This window comes from Triturus cristatus, chromosome 6 (assembly GCF_964204655.1).
Source record: "Triturus cristatus chromosome 6, aTriCri1.1, whole genome shotgun sequence".
Classification (NCBI taxonomy): domain Eukaryota; kingdom Metazoa; phylum Chordata; class Amphibia; order Caudata; family Salamandridae; genus Triturus; species Triturus cristatus.
Genome location: NC_140589.1, coordinates 618,141,227 through 618,163,115, shown reverse-complemented (window position 1 = coordinate 618,163,115; position 21,889 = coordinate 618,141,227).

The following is a 21,889-nucleotide window of genomic DNA, read 5'->3' as shown; positions in this document are numbered from 1 at the left end:
TATGTACGGTGCGCGTACGTAATGTTTATGCTCCGTGTGCGCATGCGTACGCGATTTACGTACGCGTCCGTAATTCGCGTGCGACGCGTAAGCGCTTGCTCCCTACGCGCACGTTATGCAGAACCGCCGTACGTGCGTGCCTCTAATGCGCATGCGCGCATGCGCGCGTCTTACGTACGCGCATGCGTACTTTTACCGTGCGCGTACGGTAAGCGTACCGAGCGCGCACGGTAGGTCATGTGATCCAGAAACAACACTTTTCATTGGTTTAAACTTGTTTCATTTCCAGAAACTTCCAACACCACACCCATTCCCCTCATTACTGCTTGTGATTCCTTAGGAGAAGGAGCTGAATTGTCTTTGGGATACAATGGCAGAGCAGCAGTCCTCTTCTGAGAGTGAGCAGGGCAGCAGCATCATTAGACAGAGAAGGAGGAAACAGAAGAATTCTTTTGTTTGGGAGTATTTCACATTTCCTGAGGGGCAGAAAAAGGTAAATGCTCCATTAGTCACCTGCTCACTTTGTGAGCGTGTCTTATATAGAAGTAATCCAAGGAAGAAGTATTCCTTTGGTAATTACACTATGTTTAGACACATTAGGGATGTACATCTCAGGACTTTTGCTCGACATACTGAAGCAAACCCTTCAGTAAGTCACCCGAGCACATCCGCAGAAGCTCAGCCGAGTACATCTTCGGCAGCTCAGCCGAGCACTTCCTCTGCGGTGGGAGCATCACCCTCTTCTGCTCCTCTGGACATCTACCCTCGGTTTCAGAGGGTACAAATAAGGTGCATCGCTTGTTACTCTCTTATTGCTGTGGGGGAATCTAGTATTCCTCTAATAGATAATAAGATTGAGCAGCACAAGTGCGGTTCCTTCTAATATTCCCATTCTTTATTTCCTCTTTCCCTGTATTAATACAAGGGCTCTTTTAAGAGCCACCCTACCTCACAATTTTTTTTTGTAATTTATTTTATCAGTTTAAAAAAAAATTTTTTTTTACCGTGCGCGTACCTTTAAAAAAAATAAAATAAATAAATATTTATTACACCCTTCAATGTACTTGAGGGACCACAAGAGAAATGAGAAAAGCAGAGTGAGGAGAACTCAAAACAAGGAACTACGAAAGTAAATGTGTGATAAATACAGATATTTCAAACTTACCCGACCAACTTAATTTTCATTAAATGGTTTTTTTAAATTGCTAGAAAAAAGGATTAATTTTCATAAAATTTCTTTCTCAATCTGTAACAAAATAAAAAAAGTATTAATATTTAACAATACATTTTACAATACATTACACATATTTTCATATTTAACAAAGACATGTTTTGCCCGTTTTTTGCTGTTTTCAGAATATATTGAATTTCACTGCAAATTGTGAAACCAATTGCATTCATCACTTAACAGCGGGCAAAAAAATTAACAATCTGAAAGATTGTTTAAAAAAAGCCCTGAATCTCTTCTCAGTAAAACATACCTTGATAGAAATATAATATATATAATAAAAATATCATCTAGCAACAATAACTATTTGTAATAAATAACGTCTGTAAATCTTGTTGCTTAAGCTCATACACCCAAATAATATCTGTCAAAGAAGTCCACAAGTGAAATTTTTACCTTTCCATGAGGCCAAATGGTAATTTTTAAATTCTTTTTTGATGAAATATCCAATGGTAATCCAATAAAATCACAAAAAATGATTTGTTCAGATGTTGCAATTTGTATCTAAAATTTTGGTTTTAGAAAAAATAAATAGGAATTTGGTAATTCTCCAGGCAAACGTTGCTTGAAAATCAATTGAGAATCATTACACAGTGTCCAGCCTTTTTCACATTTAAGATAAACTGTGTAATGACCAGAAGTTATCGTAGGTCCATCATGGAAAATTATTGCAACTGCAACAAAAGTTTTTCCTGATATTGATAATTGTTTTCCTACAAACTTCTTTATAGAAGTGTCCAATTTTGTTCCATCAGCTCTACAACGTTGCATCATTAAAATTACATACTGTCCATATTTCTTTAAAAAGAACGTTGAAAACATGTCTGATTTACATTTAGAACATTCCATGCTGTGATTGGCATCTTTAACTAATTTACTAAAAGTGACTGATTGACTCTCTGGTAATGTTAAATATATGAACCTTTCAGAATCAACATTAGAGCTGCATGTGTTGAAACAGTTTTCACAACTATGTTCCCATTTATAAGACAGACCAAACATATTTTCAATTTCTACCCCTTCTTCTTCCAGTACCATAAGAATATACATCAAGAATTCCTGTGCATCTTGCTGGACATTTTGAGTAAACTGTGTACTTCCTGAACATACATCTAAAAGTTTTCTAACATCAGAAGCACTTTCTATTTTAGTTTTATCATTACTCAGCTTCTCAAAAAGAAAACTCAGCAGAGAACAGAATCTTTTTTCATGATTTAGTATTATCTGCTCTTGCAAACTTTCAAGATAAAATACAACATTCAGCACTACATTAGCGTAGCAGTTGACACCAGAGCTATTTTCAAAATGACAACCAACAACCTCTTCAACACTGTCCTTTTTCTTTTTGCTTGCAGTCACATCACTCTCCTTTTGTTTTCTCTTCTGTACATCCTCATTACAGATATTCTCAATTCTCCTTTTCCGACAAACAACACGTTTTTCAAACACAGGATACTGACCTAAATGAGGAGCATAGCTTCTTCTTAATCTATTATATTCCTTTACACAGTTTGCATCAGCACTAACTTTTGAGTCATCAAAGTCTATCATGAATAGACCAGATAATGTTTTCACTCGTGACAAAGCAACATATGCCATACCTTCTTTGAACACAGTTGAACCAATGTTTACAAAAGCACTATCTACAGTTAATCCTTGAGATTTGTGAATAGTTACAGCATATGCTAGAGAAAATGGAAACTGCTTCCTACGTACATATAAGTCTTTCACAAGCAAGAAACGAACTGAACAACGACAAATGTCTTTAACCTCTTCAATCTGATCAAATTTTATTTTTAAAAATTCAATTCCATCTTTTTTCTGGTATTTCACAAAACCCACAACTTTACCCATAGCTCCATTCACTAAACCTTTTTCTACATCCAAATTTCTTCTTAAAAATACTCGACAGTTCATACAAACATAAAGATTTTTTTCTAATCCAGCTGTTTTCGAAATATTCTTCTCTAGAGAATCCAATTTATTTTTCAGTTTGCCTGTTAATGTAATAGTAATTCCTTCATGCTGAATTTTGTCCACTGCTTCCATTTTCTTAATCTCTTCCTTTTCTAATTTCAAAAGTTCCTCATTGAATATCGAGCATTCACGTAGTGTTGGCATTAAGCAGATTACAGTATTTTTTTCAGCAATGTTCTGGTATATTTTCTCTGCAACTATTTCTTCATTTGGAAATAAATTATGTAGCAACCGACTCTGTAATGCTTCTCTGCCAACTTCTGTGAGTAGTCCAATTCTGATATCTTTCAGAATACTTGCATAATCTTCATCGTTTGCTTGCCTCATATTGGTAGTGAGTTCTTTTTACTCAAAGAATGACCAAACATTTGCATTACCAATACTTCCTAATGACTTCTTTGTGTCTTCATGTGTCACAGTAATAAACACTGGTTGTCCTTTAACTGGAGTGATCCCCAAAAACTCTAACATGTTTTCCTCTCTTTAGAATTTGCTGCATTCTTAAATGCACAAAGGAAAGCATTACGTTTGATACCATGCTTACCTCATCAATAATGAGAACTTGCATCTTCTTCAACACTCTTGAAACTTCGAAGCATGGTTCTCCTGTTAACTTGTGATATTCTATTTTGTTCTCATGCTCCACTGGTAACATTAGCAAGCGATGTAAGGTAATTCCTTTTATGTTATATGCTGCTAACCCAGTTAGAGCAGTAACAACACAAGACAAAGTTGAATCTGTTTTTTGCTGTAGGTAGCTTCGGATGACTTTAATTAAGAAACTTTTTCCAGTTCCAGCTTGTCCACTCACATACATCCTGATTGGTTCAAATGATGCGCATGAGCACTCTTTCTTTTCATGTAGTAATCCATGATCAATTTTTTTTGTGACTTCTTCATAAATTTGTTTTTTTTCTTCATTCAGTTGCTGTTCCAAATTTGGTAAGTCTACTAAATCTTCCTGAGCTTGATTCATAGCTGTTTCCACTTCAGTCATGGCTATTGCAGCTTCATTTTCTACGATTGGTTGTCCTAGGGGATCTTGACTGAGTGTTCCAGAACTTTGGCTGTCTTGAGAACTGTCTCTAGCTACTTCAGCTGCAATTGTAGCTTCCTGTTCAATTTCTTCATTTAACATTTGCACATAATTTGTGAGAGTACTGCATTCAATCGTATCTTTACATGCATTAAAGGAATCTTCATAGCTGTGAAAATCTCCAAGTAATTCATCCTCTGAACACCATGGTTTAAACAGCTGTAAAAGTGCTAAGTAGTAAAATTCCTTTTTGTCAGGAGTGTCGCAACTCAGCTTCCTGTGATTAATCAAGCTTCCTTTTGCTTGCTTCACCAAACATCCTTCCTCACCAATGACTTTATATTTTCCATTGTTGATGTCTTCTGTGGCTTTCCGTGTAAAAATGTAGTTCTGCAGCACTTCATAGAGCCACATGTTCTCAAGATGACGACTTCTTTTTGGATAATATGTGTCCAACATGTTTGATTTCAAAATATCTGTACTTTCCGGGTCGTTCTCTGCCAAATATTCAATTTCTCCAACAGATTTCAGTACCCGATTTCGCATTCCTGCAAGGCCTAAACTTACCCAAATTATTCTTCTGGATTTGGAGTACAGACTTGCAGATGATAACCTATCTGAGCATTCGTAGGATCCAATTTCTCGATGCGATAACATCTTTAAACTGAAACTGTATAGCTTCTTACTGACAGTCTTCTCGTGAGAAATCTCTTCCCACATTTCCTTCAATTCTGTTTTCTCAGATTTAGTGATGTAAGATGTGACATACCGAGCAACAGCAATAGAATTGTCAGCTACATACTGAATATCCATGTTAGCATTCCACATGGATAAAATGACTGGGTTGTAGTAATTTATATATTTTGACTCTTCTTTTCTTCTTAGGTTGTTGGTATTTCTGGCGATTTTCTTGTAATAGTATGTTGCACAGCTGACATAAAACTGTTGACTCTTCCTTTTGAAAGAACAGGTCGTGGAAATCCAAATCGACATTTTGTGTAGAATTTTTCTTTACTCTTGTACTTTCGTCGACAGTATTTTCCACACCGATGACTTTGGAAACGTAAAACTTGCTCTTTTAAGTGTTTCTCTTCTGTGCTTTTAGGTATAGCACATGTTGCATATCCTTCGATGAAACTTAAAACTGCATCATCAGAATCTGTTCCAAATTTTGGGGCATCCTTGATCCGCAACAGCATATGAATATGAGGAGCACCTCTTGCTTGGTACTCTTTTCTCCAAAAGAAATCCACAACTTCTCCAAGAGGTGGAATTTTTTTATTGCAGATGAAGGACATCATAGCCTCAAATCTATGATTGAAATATCTGCAAACATTAACTGGATCTAATGAGCACAATTCTCCTGCTGTCTTGTATTGGATGTTTTCAATATTTGAATTTGCCTCTCGAAGAAAATCCAGAAGATCATCCCAAGCGTACTCAGCACAGCTTAGGGTGAGAAACCATGTAGGAGTTCCTAAATTCCGTAACATACACTTCAATTCTCCATGGCGTCGGTACCAATATTAATTTGTCCCACGCTGACAAGCCATTAGATTAATCAATTGAGATTCCAAATGATCATCTCGCTGTTGCACTTTGTTCATAAAATCCTTTGCAGACACATTACATAGATGTACTCCAGTTTTCAAAATGTGATTTACTGCATAAGATAGTGCTGACAAGTCACTTTCAAATAAAAGATGGAACAAATAAGGAATACTTTGACGAAATCTGGGATCTTCTGCATATAATCTTGTAGTCCGATACTCAGAAGCAGGAATCTGTACTGGACGTTCATCATATCGTCCACCTTTTCCTGTAGGAAACAGCTGGGGAAAACAACAAGCTTCCAAGCTCTCCTCCCATACACTCACTGGAGTTCCTTGTGCTTTCTTCATCTGAAACAGATCAATAGTGTTTGCCATAACTTCTTTTGAATGAAGAGGATGTATGCTGAAATGTTCATAAATTTCTTCTTCTTTTGACTTATCCACTTTTTCAATTTGCCCAGCTGGTATTCCTGAGTCTGTAGTAAAACTTCTTCATCTTCATCCATATAAATTGTTTCATACCATTTGTTATTTCTTTTGAAATATACATTTGCTCTTTGTACTTTTCGTACATCTCCCAGCTCCTGCCAAATTTTCTTGTTCTTTGTTGGTACTCCATTAACCAAAATAACTAATGGTTCAGTTTCCAATGTATCTGCATCAATAGTTTCCATATTTTTTTTCAAATCCGATGGCAAATAGACAACTCTTCCTTTTAAACCTCTTTGTAAATCCGAAGGAGGTAATTTGCCTCTTTTGGGCTCCATACGAATTATAGTCTGGAACGGATGGACACATTGAATGAGTATAGACTCATACGTATTTAAATCACTAAGTTCTGCAGGAATTTCAACCAATTCTAAATTATTATGTACAGCTCTTGTTGGATTTTTTTTTTTCTTCTAACTTGTTATAACAGTATTTACAAATACGGTGATATTTACCCAAATCAAAACAATTTTCCAGAAATAAATATGTAGCAAAATCCAACCACTTAGTATTATTTTCTTTTTCACTTTTTTTATAGAGATCAACATACCTTGTTTGTTTTTTATAATGGCTTCTCCGGCAACATATACAAGTAATATTTGGTCTTTCATTAGAGATGATAGTAAATTATGTCATTTGATCTTCAAAATTTTTACTAATAGTAGGTTCTACATTGTCTTCCACATTTTCTTCAATTACTGTGTCATTATCTGCACTTTCTTGTTCCGGACCAAAGTAACAAAACTGAATTTCATCAGTAACCTTCTCTACATCTGATACAGATCCACGGAACAGAGCCCTATTCAACTCATTTAACTTCAGTGCTGGACTTTTAGCAAAATACAATCTTCTCACAAACTTTCTCATTTCAGTATGATGAACCGCCAGCATCCTAAAATGGTGAAAAACACTTTGGCAAACTTTCCTAGAAAGACAAGCCAGAGAATATCCTTGCAAACCAGTATTCTCTCTCACTCTACATGGATCTAGTCTTTGAAGCACCTTAATCTTCTGTTTAACACTTTTTTTACTATATTCTCTTAGAAATTCACGTAATTTATCAATAGATTCCTGTCGTACAGTACAAATACTATTGCAATTCCAAGTGTACACTGGGGCTTTAGGACGTCTCTCCATAACCTCATCAGCTATCACTTCTTCCTCATTTCTTGGAACCATTTTCTCCTTTTCCATTATACAACCATCTTTCACTTCATAAGCTCGGCCACTGGTGTCAACTGCATGCAGCAAACTATTACTTTGAAGATAACTCTCTTCATTAAAAAATGGTTCAGTACTTGAACTATGCATCCATTCTCCTAAAAACACTTTACAAAAGTTATTTCTTTTCACTACTCTTTTCGTTTTGCTTTGTGACTTCATTACATTGACCATTTTATCTAATGTACGGATCCTGTTCAAAATTAAAATGAATAGTTTTCTTTTTAAATCTAAAGCCTTAGCTACAATTGATTCAATATCTTTTTTCGCTTATAAAATTTCGCTTTCTTCTTATATTTTTTCACATCCTTTAGCAAATTTGACATCACTCTTCTCTGAAACATTTTTCTACGAATGTCTTTAAATGCTGTTTTTCTTTTTAAGTCAATCTTTATTGCTTCTAATTGTACATTAGCATTTACTAATTTCTCACTTTTGTCCTGTTCTTTTCTACTTGAAACTCTATTTGCAGTGCGGACATTTTTCAAATTTGTTCTTTTTTTGAAGATATTTTTTTAAAAATCCTTGGTTTGCTTACCAGAAGACTTTTTCTTTTTTCCAACAGGAGGATCTTCAACTAATTTGGGTCCTCCAGTTGTCTTCAAATATAAATGTTTTTCTGTTCTTTTCTCTTCCTTGATTTTATAGGCATCTTTAACTTATTTCACTGTTGTTCAGCAATACCTGAAAGAAACTAAAAAAAAAATACCTTAATGCAATTTACATTTATTACTATATTTTTTTTGTGCTTTTCAAATCTTATAATACTATCTCCCCCTTTCCTACAAGTGAAAAACACAATAAAACCAACACGAATTAAAGCTTCCCCTTTCCTACGAATGCAATTCTAAAAGAACCAGAGTACCACGAATTTGATCTCTGACAACAATTCCTGTGTGCGCACAGACTCATGGTGTGATTCTAGGCAGAAAACAAAATTTGATTTGCAATTTGAAAGCACACTTACTACTGTGGTAGAGCAAGTGATAATTACTCTAACAGTCTGACACATTTTCATTATTTTTTTTCAGAAACAGAAAAGAGCACATGCCCAAACTGCTTTTTGAGACCATGAACATGTGCAACCTGAATGACGTACTACACTCTAGCAAAGGAAATGAGCCTTGGTGAGGTTCAATGTATTAGCGTTACTCACTTTTAAAATTGAACTTTTGTAATTTGTGTTATGGTTTAATTTGGCTTTGTGGCTTTTTAAACTACCTGACCTCTCCCCCAAGCGAGACACAGCCGATCTAGGGCTCAGTCCGGCCTCGATCTAGGAGGCGAGGGGAAGGAACGCGGCGGCCATCTTAGGGAGGTATCTCCCAGGCTGGGTTCAGTTCTAGTTGTCAGGCACTGCAAGGCACTCGGGGCTAGTACTTAAGCAGGAGCTGCACTGGCTCGCGAGACTCGCTATTTCTCCTGAGGCGGAAGCCGGGAGTTGTACATTTTTACCTGTTATCACGATTGCAGTAAATAAAATCGGCACTTAGCAGTATTTTAAATTTGAACTTTTGTAATTTGTGTTATGGTTTAATTTGGCTTTGTGGCTTTTTAAACTACCTGACCTCTCCCCCAAGCGAGACACAGCCGATCTAGGGCTCAGTCCGGCCTCGATCTAGGAGGCGAGGGGAAGGAACGCGGCGGCCATCTTAGGAAGGTATCTCCCAGGCTGGGTTCAGTTCTAGTTGTCAGGCACTGCAAGGCACTCGGGGCTAGTACTTAAGCATACGGGTATGCCTCCGCGCAGCGGACGCGCAGAGCGGATGCGCCATCCCCGCGCCAAAGGAGCGCCTAAGGAAAGCCCGTCTGGGCCCGTCCGGGCCAGGTCGGGCCCAGGGACCGAGGATGCTGCCAGTATAGATCGCCTCTGCCCCCTGATGAGGTACAGTCGGAAAGAGTTACTCAGACTCAGAGGCACGCCCAGCTCGCTGTGTAGTAAACTGCGAACACATGTAAGGAATATTGCACCTTGTACTAGATGTAATTATAATTTCACATGTGAAACATCCAAGAGCACTGGAGACAGGCTCCGCCGGTATCACCTCGCATTATTAAACTGTCGCTCGTTACCAAGACATGTCATCGAGGTCTCCTTGCTCTTAGAGGAACAAGATCTAGATGTGCTATTTTTAACGGAAACTTGGTTGAACGATAGCTCAGACCCAGATCTCGTCCGAGCATTACCACACAACTATTCTATCCTGAGACACGATCGCCCAGAAGGTAGGGGGGGGAGGGATTGCCATAATTTATAAATCAGCACTGGGTTGTAGGGTTGAAAAAGTAGCAATAAAAGGTGCGGAAAGCTTATTTTTTGCTATTACCGTCTCCCCAATTTGCACCCTGTCGGGCCTCCTGCTATATAGGCCACCAGGTCCCTACGGTCAATTCTGCGATGACCTTCCCATTTGTGCCACTAATTATGCTAGTACCACCTCTAATTTCACATTACTGGGTGATTTTAACATTCATTCCGATGAGGCACATTTACCAGCCTGCATTAGTCTCATCGCAGGATTAGAAGTGCTCCAGCTGAGGCAATTAGTGACAGGCCCTACTCATAAAGCTGGACATACCCTTGACCACTGCTACACTAATTTGGATAATCTCATTTTTGAGAAATTAATTGATATTCCCTGGACTGACCATAAATTGCTGCTCCTCTCATTGGTTCCATTGATATTGTCTGAGCCCTCCAATACAACAAGGAGGTCCATACGGGTCTGGTCCAAACTCTCTACCGAGAGGTGGAGGAAGGAACTGAGTGACTCATTACCTGCGCTCTCCCAGGACCCTTTGATAGCCGATACACAATTTAACCAATGGCTAACGTCCTCTTTGGATGTTATCCTCCCCAAAAGTGAACTGTCCCATAGGAAGGGCAACAATAAAAAACCCTGGTATACATTGGAACTTAAAGCTTTAAAGCGCCAATGTAAGCAGCAGGAGAGACACTGGCGCAAAAACTACTCAGAAGAGAGTAAGGACACCTATAAATTGGCCCTGAAGAAATATAAACAGGGAATCAAAATTGCCCAATCAAATTACTATCAGGAAAAAATTGATTCGGCATCCAATGCCCCAGGGAAATTTTCAAAATTTTCCAATCCTTGGTCACTCCCCCTGTGCCTGTTAACGACCCTGGACTGGCAAGTTCCCGCTGTAATGAATTGGCGCATTATTTCTCCGATAAGGTGGATACTATTTTCTCCGCGTTTAAGCCTCTGCCCGTTGAAGGGATCTTGCCCCCCTCAATGGACACCGGTAATACCGGTTTGTATCATTTTTCTCAACTAGATTATCCTACTGCACGGTCCCTCTTGAATAATCTGAAATCAGGCTCTCCAGTGGACCCCGCCCCGCCTACCATTCTAAATTTGGTGTCAGATGTTTTGACCCCAGCTATTCAAGAGGTGATCAATGCCTCACTTACATCAGGCATAGTTCCTTCTTCCTGGAAACAGGCAAAAGTGAAAGCTTTATTGAAGAAGCCAAATCTAAACCCAGAAGATTGGGCTAATTATCGCCCTATCTCCTTACTGCCAACCATCAGTAAGCTGGCGGAGAAGCATGTGAACTCGTTGTTAGGATCCTATCTTGAGAGTAGCAATTCCCTCCATATCACTCAAACAGGATTTAGAGCTAAGCAGGGCACCGAAACAGCCCTAATCACTGTTGTGGAGGAAGCTAGGAAGATTGTGGACAATGGAGATAGGGCAGCCATTTTGTTATTAGATCTTAGCGCCGCCTTCGACACCGTGAATCATTCCATCTTGATTCATAGATTGATGGAAGTAGGTGTCGGAGGAGGCGCACTAAAGTGGCTGCGCTCTTTTCTGTCCGATAGGACTTTTGCGGTCTTTGAGGATGATGCCTGTTCCCCCCAAATGCGTCTGCAATGCGGTGTCCCCCAGGGTTCATCCCTCAGCCCTACCCTATTTAACATTTATATGAGGCCATTGGCTGAGGTGGTGCTGCCCTGGGGAGTACAGCTGGTAACGTATGCAGATGATACGCAGCTTATCATCTCCCTGGCTTCTCAGGGTGCCCCATTTGAGAACCTCTCCCTGTGCCTCAATAAAGTTCAGGAATGGATGGACCGATCCTTCTTAAAGCTGAATGGATCAAAAACGGAGGTGATGCTGCTAGGTTATAAACCATCCAATACGGTAGAGAACTGGTGGCCGTCTAATTTGGGCCCTCCACCGCCACCTAAAGAACAAATTAAGAGCCTGGGGGTCTGGCTGGATCCTGCCCTAAACTTTGGTGTTCAGGCTCGCAAGGTGGCAGGAACCTGCTATGCCTTCATTAGACTTCTTCGGAAGATAATTAAACTTCTTCCGTTTGAGGCCAGGAGAATATTAGTGCAGGCGTTGATTCTCTCACGCTTGGACTATTCGAATGCGCTGTATTTAGGCACCACACAAGCTACCATAAAAACCTTGCAGACAGTACAGAACTGTGCGGCCCGAATGCTGCTGAATATCCCTCGTCGGACTTCTGCTAAGCCAGCACTGCGTCAACTACATTGGCTGCCTGTCCAGCAAAGAGTACAGTTTAAAGCGCTGACTACGGTCCATAAAGCTATTAATAAAATAGGACCTTCCCTGATTCAATCTATGTTCCATTTATTTCTACCAGGACGAGCTCTAAGGTCTGAAAATAAGAAGCTGATTGCAATTCCTAGAACCAGGAGAGTGCGAATGGGAGGCAGGCGCTTCTCCCTCCAAGCCGCCACCCTTTGGAACAAACTCCCCGACTCCATCAGAATGGAAGCTAACCATCTCAGGTTCAGGAAGAGTTTAAAAACCTTCCTGTTTGCCTGATTTCTTCAAGATCTAGTGAGTTAAGCGCTGGGATGCCTCCGGGTAGCTACGCGCTATATAAGACTGTAATCATTCATTCATTCATTCATTCACTGCTATCTGAAACACCACACAGCGCTGAATAGTAAGGTTGACTGTACATGAGAAACAGCTTGCTCTCTGCTAAGAGTGTGCTTCTGGACACTGTCTACTGTCAAGTGCAAAAGAGATCTGCATTGATCCTTGCGCAACTGCATAAACATTGGAGGCATGTATGTAACACTACATGTGTGGTAAGGGTTAATTTGACTTCTGAACATGTACAAACTACATGACCCATTGCAGGAGTGTAGTGAAAATCTACCATGTTGATGTCAAATGTGTTTGCATTGCCCTCTCATTTGTGACATATTAATTTGGGCTCAATGCTAGCCATCACAATTCAATAAAACAAGCTGCCCCTTTCCCACAAATGCAATTCTGAAAGAACCAGAGTAACACGAATTGAATCTCTGACAACAATTCCTGTGTGCGCACAGACTCATGGTGTGATTCTAGGCAGAAAACGAAATTTGATTTGCAATTTGAAAGCACACTTACGACTGTGGTAGAGCAAGTGATAATTACTGTAACAGTCTGACACATTTTCATTATATTTTTCAGAAACAGAAAACAGCACATGCCCAAACTGCTTTTTTGAGACCATGAACATGTGCAACCTGAATGACATACCACACTCTAGCAAAGGAAATGAGCCTTGGTGAGGTTGAATGTATTAGCGTTACTCACTGCTATCTGAAACACCACACAGCACTGAATAGTAAGCTTCACTGTACATGAGAAACAGCTTGCTCTCTGCTAAGAGTGTGCTTCTGGAGACTGTCTACTGTCAAGTGCAAAAGAGATCTGCATTGATCCTTGCGCAACTGCATAAACATTGGAGACATGTATGCAACAATACATGTGTGGTAAGGGTTAATTAGACTTCTGAACATGTACAAACTACATGACCCATTGCAGGAGTGTAAGGAAAATCTACCATGTTGATGTCAAATGTGTTTGCATTGCCCTCTCATTTGTGACATATTAATTTGGGCTCAATGCTAGCCATCACAGTTCAATAAAACAAGCTGCCCCTTTCCCACGAATGCAATTCTGAAAGAACCAGAGTAACACGAATTGAATCTCTGACAACAATTCTTGTATGCGCACAGACTCATGGTGTGATTCTAGGCAGAAAACGACATTTGATTTGCAATTTGAAAGCACACTTACGACTGTGGTAGAGCAAGTGATAATTACTGTAACAGTCTGACACATTTTCATTATATTTTTCAGAAACAGAAAACAGCACATGCCCAAACTGCTTTTTGAGACCATGAACATGTGCAACCTGAATGACATACTACACTCTAGCAAAGGAAATGAGCCTTGGTGAGGTTCAATGTATTAGCGTTACTCACTGCTATCTGAAACACCACACAGCGCTGAATAGTAAGCTTGACTGTACATGAGAAACAGCTTGCTCTCTGCTAAGAGTGTGCTTCTGGAGACTGTCTACTGTCAAGTACAAAAGAGATCTGCATTGATCCTTGCGCAACTGCATAAACATTGGAGACATGTATGTAACACTACATGTGTGGAAAGGGTTAATTTCACTTCTGAACATGTACAAACTACATGACCCATTGCAGGCGTGTAAGGAAAATCTACCATGTTGATGTCAAATGTGTTTGCATTGCCCTCTCATTTGTGACATATTAATTTGGGCTCAATGCTAGCCATCACAGTTCAATAAAACAAGCTGCCCCTTTCCTACAAATGCAATTCTGAAAGAACCAGAGTAACACAAATTGAATCTCTGACAACAATTCCTGTGTGCGCACAGACTCATGATGTGATTCTAGGCAGAAAACGAAATTTGATTTGCAATTTGAAAGCACACTTACTACTGTGGTAGAGCAAGTGATAATTACTGTAACAGTCTCACACATATTCATTTTATTTTTCAGAAACAGAAAATAGCACATGCCCAAACAGCTTTTTTATGCTGAATACAAACCATCACAGTTCCAAAAAACAAGCTGCCCCTTTCCTGCGAGTGCAAGGCTAACAGAGCAAGAGCAACACAAATTAAATCTCTGATAACAATTCATGTGTGCACACTGTCTCATGGTGTGATTCTAGGCAGAAAACAGTATTCCTGGGTGATACCAGTACACCTTAACTTATGGTGAAGACATACTCCATAATATCTAACATGTTCAAGGCACTTAAATATCTTCCTTAACATAAAATGTAAAACACAACTTTTAAAGTGGTAGGAAAATGTACCATGCTATTTTCAAATGTGTTTGCATTTGCCTCTCATTTGTGAGAAAGTGATTTCTGCTGAATGCTAACCATCACACTTTAAGAAAACAAACTGCCCCTTTCCTGCGAGTGCAAGGCTAACAGAGCAAGAGCAACACAAATTAAATCTCTGATAACAATTCCTGTGTGCACACAGACTCATGGTGTAATTCTAGGCAGAAAACATTATTCCTGGGTGATACCAGTACACCTTAACTTATGGTGAAGACATACTCAATAATATCTCACAACTTCAAGACAGTTAAATATCTCCCAAAACACAAAGGTGCCGATCACAATCCTGTAAAAACCGGGTACGAACCGTCGGACGGAGCATATTCTCCATCCGACGCGTACCCGGTCGTCAAAGTATACAAACATGGAATTACGATTCGCACGGAAACTCAATTTCCGTACGAATCGTACAAAACCCCGACCGACGAAAATAAACATACAAATGTGATCCGGGAAAGCGCCGACATGACGTCGGGACGCACGCAGCCTGCCATTCACGAACCAGGAATTACGATTCGCACCGACGTCATCCCGCACGGTGAATATTTTCCGGCTGCCAAAAACTGCCGGGAAATCAGGACGACGCGAACAAGGAGTACATGTACGCGACGGACAGACATGGACCCGAACCTACGTGTCATTCCGGCCCTCATAGCAGTCGACCTCCTCTACAGGTTCGGACGCAGACGCCACAGAAGATCAGAACAACAAAGGGAGGGGGGAAAGGGGGGGGGGCAGGACCAGGGGCAGGCCACAAAACCCCCACCAAAGTCACACAGCACACATGCCCTGGACATACCTGACCCCCAGGCCCTGGTCACCACGAGGGGGTGGGGGCGTGTCCAGCAAAGCCAGCGTCCGCCACAACGGAAGTGCCTGACGACGTGAACCGGCAACACAACAATACAGGTACGTCCCGTACCCACGCCTTAAGAGCGTGGGTACGAGTCGTACCACGCCCACACCTACGTCATCCCAACAATGGCGGGACGGCTGTACCCACGTGGCAAAGGCCTGGGTACGGCCCGCACAAGCACCACATAGCGTGGGGACGCATATGTACGGACCGTACCCTCACACGCGTACGTACGGAGCGTACCCCCCACCCCAACAGTGTAAGTACGACCCGTACCCTCACACGCATACTTATGGAGCGTACCCCCCACCCCAACAGTGTAAGTACGACCCGTACCCTCACACGCGTACGTATGGAGCGTACCTCCACCCCAACAGTGTAAGTACGACCCATACCCTCACACGCGTACGTATGGAGCATACCCCCAACCCCAACAGTGTAAGTACGACCCGTACCCTCACACGCGTACGTATGGAGCGTACCCCCAACACCAACAGTGTAAGTACGACCCGTACCCTCACACGCGTACGTATGGAGCGTACCCCCAACCCCAACAGTGTAAGTACGACCCGTACCCTCACACGCGTACGTATGGAGCGTACCCCCCACCCCAACAGTGTAAGTACAACCCGTACCCTCACACGCGAACGTATGGAGCGTACCCCCACCCCAACAGTGTAAGTACAACCCGTACCCTCCCACGCGTACGTATGGAGCGTACCCCCCACCCCAACAGTGTAAGTACGACCCTTACCCTCACACACGTATGTATGGAGCGTACCCCCCACCCCAACAGTGTAAGTACGACCCGTACCCTCACCCGCATATGTATGGAGCGTACCCCCCACCCCAACCGTGTATGTACGGACCGTACCCCCACCCCACCCGTGTATGTACGACCCGTACCCTCACATGCGTATGTATGGAGCGTACCCCCCACCCCAACAGTGTAAGTATGACCCGTACCCTCACCCGCGTACGTATGGAGCGTACCCCCCACCCCAACCATGTATGTACGGACCGTACCCCCACCCCAACCGTGTATGTACGACCCGTACCCTCACCCACGTACGTATGGAGCGTACCCCCCACCCCAACAGTGTAAGTACGACCCGTACCCTCACACGCGTCGTATGGAGCGTACCCCCCACCCCAACAGTGTAAGTACGACCCTTACCCTCACACGCGTACGTATGGAGCGTACCCCCCACCCCAACAGTGTAAGTATGACCCGTACCCTCACCCGCATATGTATGGAGGGTACCCCCCACCCCAACAGTGTAAGTACGACCCTTACCCTCACACGCGTACGTACGGAGCGTACTCCCAACCCCAACAGTGTAAGTACGACCCGTACCCTCACCCGCGGACGTATGGAGCGTACCCCCAACAGTATAAGTACGACCCGTACCCTCACACGCGGACGTATGGAGCGTACCCCCAACCCCAACAGTGTAAGTACGACCCGTACCCTCACCCGCTATGCATGGAGCATACCCCCACCCCAACCTTGTATGTACGACACGTACCCCCCCTCGTATGCATGGAGCTAACCCACACCCGTGTATGTTCTAAGCGTACATATCGTGAAATAGGAGGTGTGTGTGCAGAGTCCTCCCAGCAGTGCCCAGACACAGGAGGGGTGGGTGCCTAACACTCCCAGCAGTGCCCAGACACAGGAGGGGTGGGTGCCTAACACTCCCAGCAGTGCCCAGAGACAGGAGGGGTGTGTGCAGAGTCCTCCCAGCAGTGCCCAGAGACAGGAGGGGTGTGTGCAGAGTCCTCCCAGCAGTGCCCAGACACAGGAGGGGTGGGTGCAGAGTCCTCCCAGCAGTGCCCAGACACAGGAGGGGTGGGTGCCTAACACTCACAGCAGTGCCCCTGCAAAGAAAAGGGTGGAGTACCCACAGATCCAATGCCCACAAATGTCAGTCAGGTGCACAAAGATCCTGCTGTACATGTACCACATGTGTGCGAGGCTGGGAGTATACACATGCATAGCGCCAAAAAGAAAACATGTCCACATGAAGTCATGGCAACAGTCTACATACACAAGTACAGTGACCACCAAGGATGCCACGAATGATGCAGGTGGAGACATCGCTCCGCATGCATGTGCAAAGTTGAAGGAGTCCCTCACACCCCCAGCTGATGTAGACACAGCTCAGCACCACATAGTGGAAACACCCTGCAGGGAAGATGTCAGGGTACACAGAGGAAGGAACACACCTTGGGACAATTTCACCATGCAGTAACTGCTTACATGAACAAAGACACTTAGCTAACACCTTGTGATGGCACACAGATACCAGGGTCCCCCCTATGACCAGCACACTACTACATTTCCCACACACCCAACACATTACCACCACCCAAAATCATGTAGCAGCCCCACCAACAGCAATACCAGAAAAGCAGTAGTGATCTAAGGAAAAAAAAATTGGCTTTATTCAGCATTACCAAAAAATGTTTGTGTGGATAAAGTTCAATATTTACAAAGCCCATAGGGCAGTCCATGAGTCACAGCTGGATGGGGGACACAGTGGGACGCGTGTCCCCTAGCTTGCCTGCACAGTCAGACTCCTTTGTCTTCCACAGCGGGGAGGGCATCATGTGGGGGGGAAGGACCAGGCACCGCAGGGACATGAGGGCGAAGGGTAGAGGTCGTGGGTGCAGGGATGGAGGACTCCACCACAGGGGGTGGGGCAGGGCCAAAGGCGGAGGCCAGGATCTCGCTGCACACCTTAGCAAGGTCCTCCAGCGTCTCCCCTGCACCCGAAGGAACCACAGGCCCCAAGGAGGGGGGGGGGCGGAGGGATGGGTCGCAGCGCCACTGGGGGAGGGAGTGGACAGGGGGGGACTCAACCACCCTGACCGGGGACTCCCTGGACTGCTTGCGGGGTGGTGTCACAGTGGGGCTCAGGGACAGAGCGGCCATGAAGGAGTCCTTGCCGGATATGTGGCCAGGAGAGCTGAGGGGAGGGGATTTGGAGGGAGTGGATTGGGTGGAATGCGGACTCCCACTCTGGCTGCATGACTTGCGTTTGCCCCCCGACCCAGTGGGTGTGCCTACTTCACCCTGTGTGTGCGTGCCAGGAGGTGTGCGTATGACCTTCTCTGCTGGTGTGGTGCCTGTGTCTGTTGTGGTGGGTGCATGCTGACGTCTGGGTGTACGTGGGACAGGCATGGGAGTGGGAAGTGTGGATGGGGCAGGGGTAGGGGGTGGGACGTAGCGCTGCAGGAGACCCACTGCTGCAGTCAGTGTTGAGTCTATGGACCTCAGCAACTGGCGTTGGTCAGCCTGCGATGAAAAAATGCCCTCCAAGTATGCCTCCATGTTGTGCAGCACTTGGCTGTGGCCATGGAGGACATTAAGGATCGCAGCCTGACCAACCTGCAACTGCCGCTGGATGTCCACAGACTCAGCATTGGCGGCAGCAGTGGAGACAGGGGCAGGGGGTGCGGTGCCTGGCAGGAAGGAGACATGTGGTGACCGGGCACGCTGGGAAGGGACACGAGCAAGTGGGAGGCGGCTGATGGCAATGGAGGGGGCGGGGTGCGATGTTGTGCCACTGTCAGCTGCTGGTGCAGCCTCCGCCCACTCGGAGAGATCATCCTCGGACCCGTCAGCTTCATATTCAGTTGTGCCAGTGGACAGGTCCTCGGCCTCACTCTCCTCCGCCTCTGTACCACTCAATGTGCCAGGCACGATGTCAACGCTGGCACTGGTGCTCGGTCCTTCCGCTCCGTCTGTGCTGATGTCTCCCTCCGTGTCCCCCGACGATGCTGTGGGCAAGGTGAAGAGACAGCAATTAATCACACACCTGTATACATATGTCACATGAGTCCAATCTACATAGGTTACAGTGCATAGCCTGCAAAGAAAGATCAGTAACACCTACAAAACAAGGTACAGATGTAGGGCATGCAACACACAGTTGGTTGACCCACCATGCCAATGAAAATCCATGGAGAGCATGACACGATAGCAAATTACATGAAATGGAGTTTGACATAGGAGCCAGGCCCCAGCACTGCATCTGCACCACACAGCATTGCCGAAAATAGGGATGAGCAGGGACCATATCCATGAACTTGAGGCACATGCAGCATAGGTAATACTGAAAACATGCCCACCATGACTGGCTCACTGCACCTTGAGTGTATGTCCAGACAAACATCTTACACTGGCCAGACCTAGCAAGGAGAATACTGGTTTTGACACGTAGGCTTTGCCCGCACCAACCACCCCCTACATGAGACAATTTGTTGAGACACAGGTGGCACTTACATCTCCTAGTCTGGGTGAAATACACAGGGGCTGCATAAATGCAAGATTGGACGCCAAACACCCAAGGGGCGCCTGTCCAAATAATCATGTACAAATGGCCACCATCAGATGATTGTAACAAGACACACAGGCACTGGCCACCGTGAGTATGAACAAGGAAAATCAGGTCAGGCTGTACAGTGGACAGTTGTACTACATTTTACGTCATTATACATGGCGCCAGGGGACAATGGCACAGAGCACAACCTATGCTGTAGACACTGAGAGTGTCCACGTTTTGTGATGACACACATGACACCTAGGAAAATATGTCCCAGGGGACAGTAGTGGCCACACAACTCCATGGTCCTGAATGGGAATGACTGCAACACACGCCACCATCCCTGCACCATGCGTATCGCACACTCATGCACATCATGTCACAGGCCACAACATAGGACATGCGCGCTGTAAGGCATTACACTTGAGAGACTAACTCCCATGTCTGGACTCAGCATCAGTGCCAACTGACATGGAACCCACATGTACTGAACTGGACAGGGCACAGGCAAGGTCCCAAAACCTGTTACACACCACCCCCACGCATGATGCTACAGGCATTGTTCACGTGGAGAAAGCGCCAGCCGACAATACCTTGTGAAGGAGTGACTACACACAGACCAGGGAACACATTGCAAGGAGGGGAAGGGAGGCAGGAGAGCACAGCTATTCTGTGGGTAACTGGATCTGCACAGCACCTTTAAACCCTGCCAGTGTATCCATGCAACTGTGCACTTACAAATGCTGGTGACACACAACAAACACACATGTACCTACCCCCTTCCTGCTGCTGCTTCTCCTGTAAGCGCCTGTCCAAGTCTGGAAAGACCACCGCCAGCACACGCTTGTGTATGTGGGTTAGACGGCGGTGCCCGCGGTTCTTATGGGTCTCAGGTGAGTCCCCCAGCAGGACCCGTGCGATCCTCCGCGTCCTGCACTGGATATCCTGCCAGCGTTTCCTCACCTGGGGCAGGCGCCGCTTGCGCCCATCCGCACTCCTCACGGCACTGACGGCGGTCAGCCATATCTGCTTCTTGGCAGAGGCGCCTACCTGTGAGGATGAACAAGTGACACTACATCAATACACTAGAGACATATTTGAACAAAATTGCTGTTTACATCAAGGCATAGTATGCATCCAACGCATTGCACCTTTGTCATAGGCACATGATCCTCTGGGGAAGGGCTAAAGCAGTACGTGCCATTGAAAGTACACAGGTGGAATGAGGGCAACCACACAATCAATGATCCATGCTCACACTGTGCATCACAAGCTACACCAGGATAATGTGCAGCACCTCAAAGTAGTCACATGCCACAGGCCACTGACGCTACCGCAGCAGAGTACATAGACACACACAGGCACAGGACATTCACCTGCCATTGCCAAATGCAGCGACAAACCTCACTCTGCACATGTGCCACTAGACGGGGGGGGGCTCACAGGTGTGGGGCTGGCTCTGCACGTCAGACACACAGCACTGCTCCCTGCTCACATCACATGGGCAGGGTATATCCATCCCTCATGCAGGCCGGGTGCTACACTCCACATATGCACCCACCCACATGACAGGGGACTTACACACACACACCCATGTCCAGGGTACGAACACATCATGTGGACACTCTCAGCACAGGTACACAGAACTAACACACATCTGTGGGTACAGTCACCTGTCACACTGGGCTGACCACAAAATCACATGAGGACTGTAGAGGCTACATTCCCAGGAGGACAAGACAGGCAGATTGTGGCATGCACCATGCAGTGATTGTCACAGTAAACCCAATGCAAGTGAGGACTGCAGACATGCACCACTGCATGCTCTGGCTGGGAGACATCAGGCATTCCCCCCCCCCCCTGGGACCCCCCTACAGTACATAGCATGTGTGTCACACCTGGACACAATGGCAGAAGTCACAGTCACAAAAAAGGGACACAGTCTGTGCTAGTAGACTCTGCACTCACCTGATACCCTGATCGCCCATACACCAGGGGGTACTGTGGGAGGATCACATCCAGC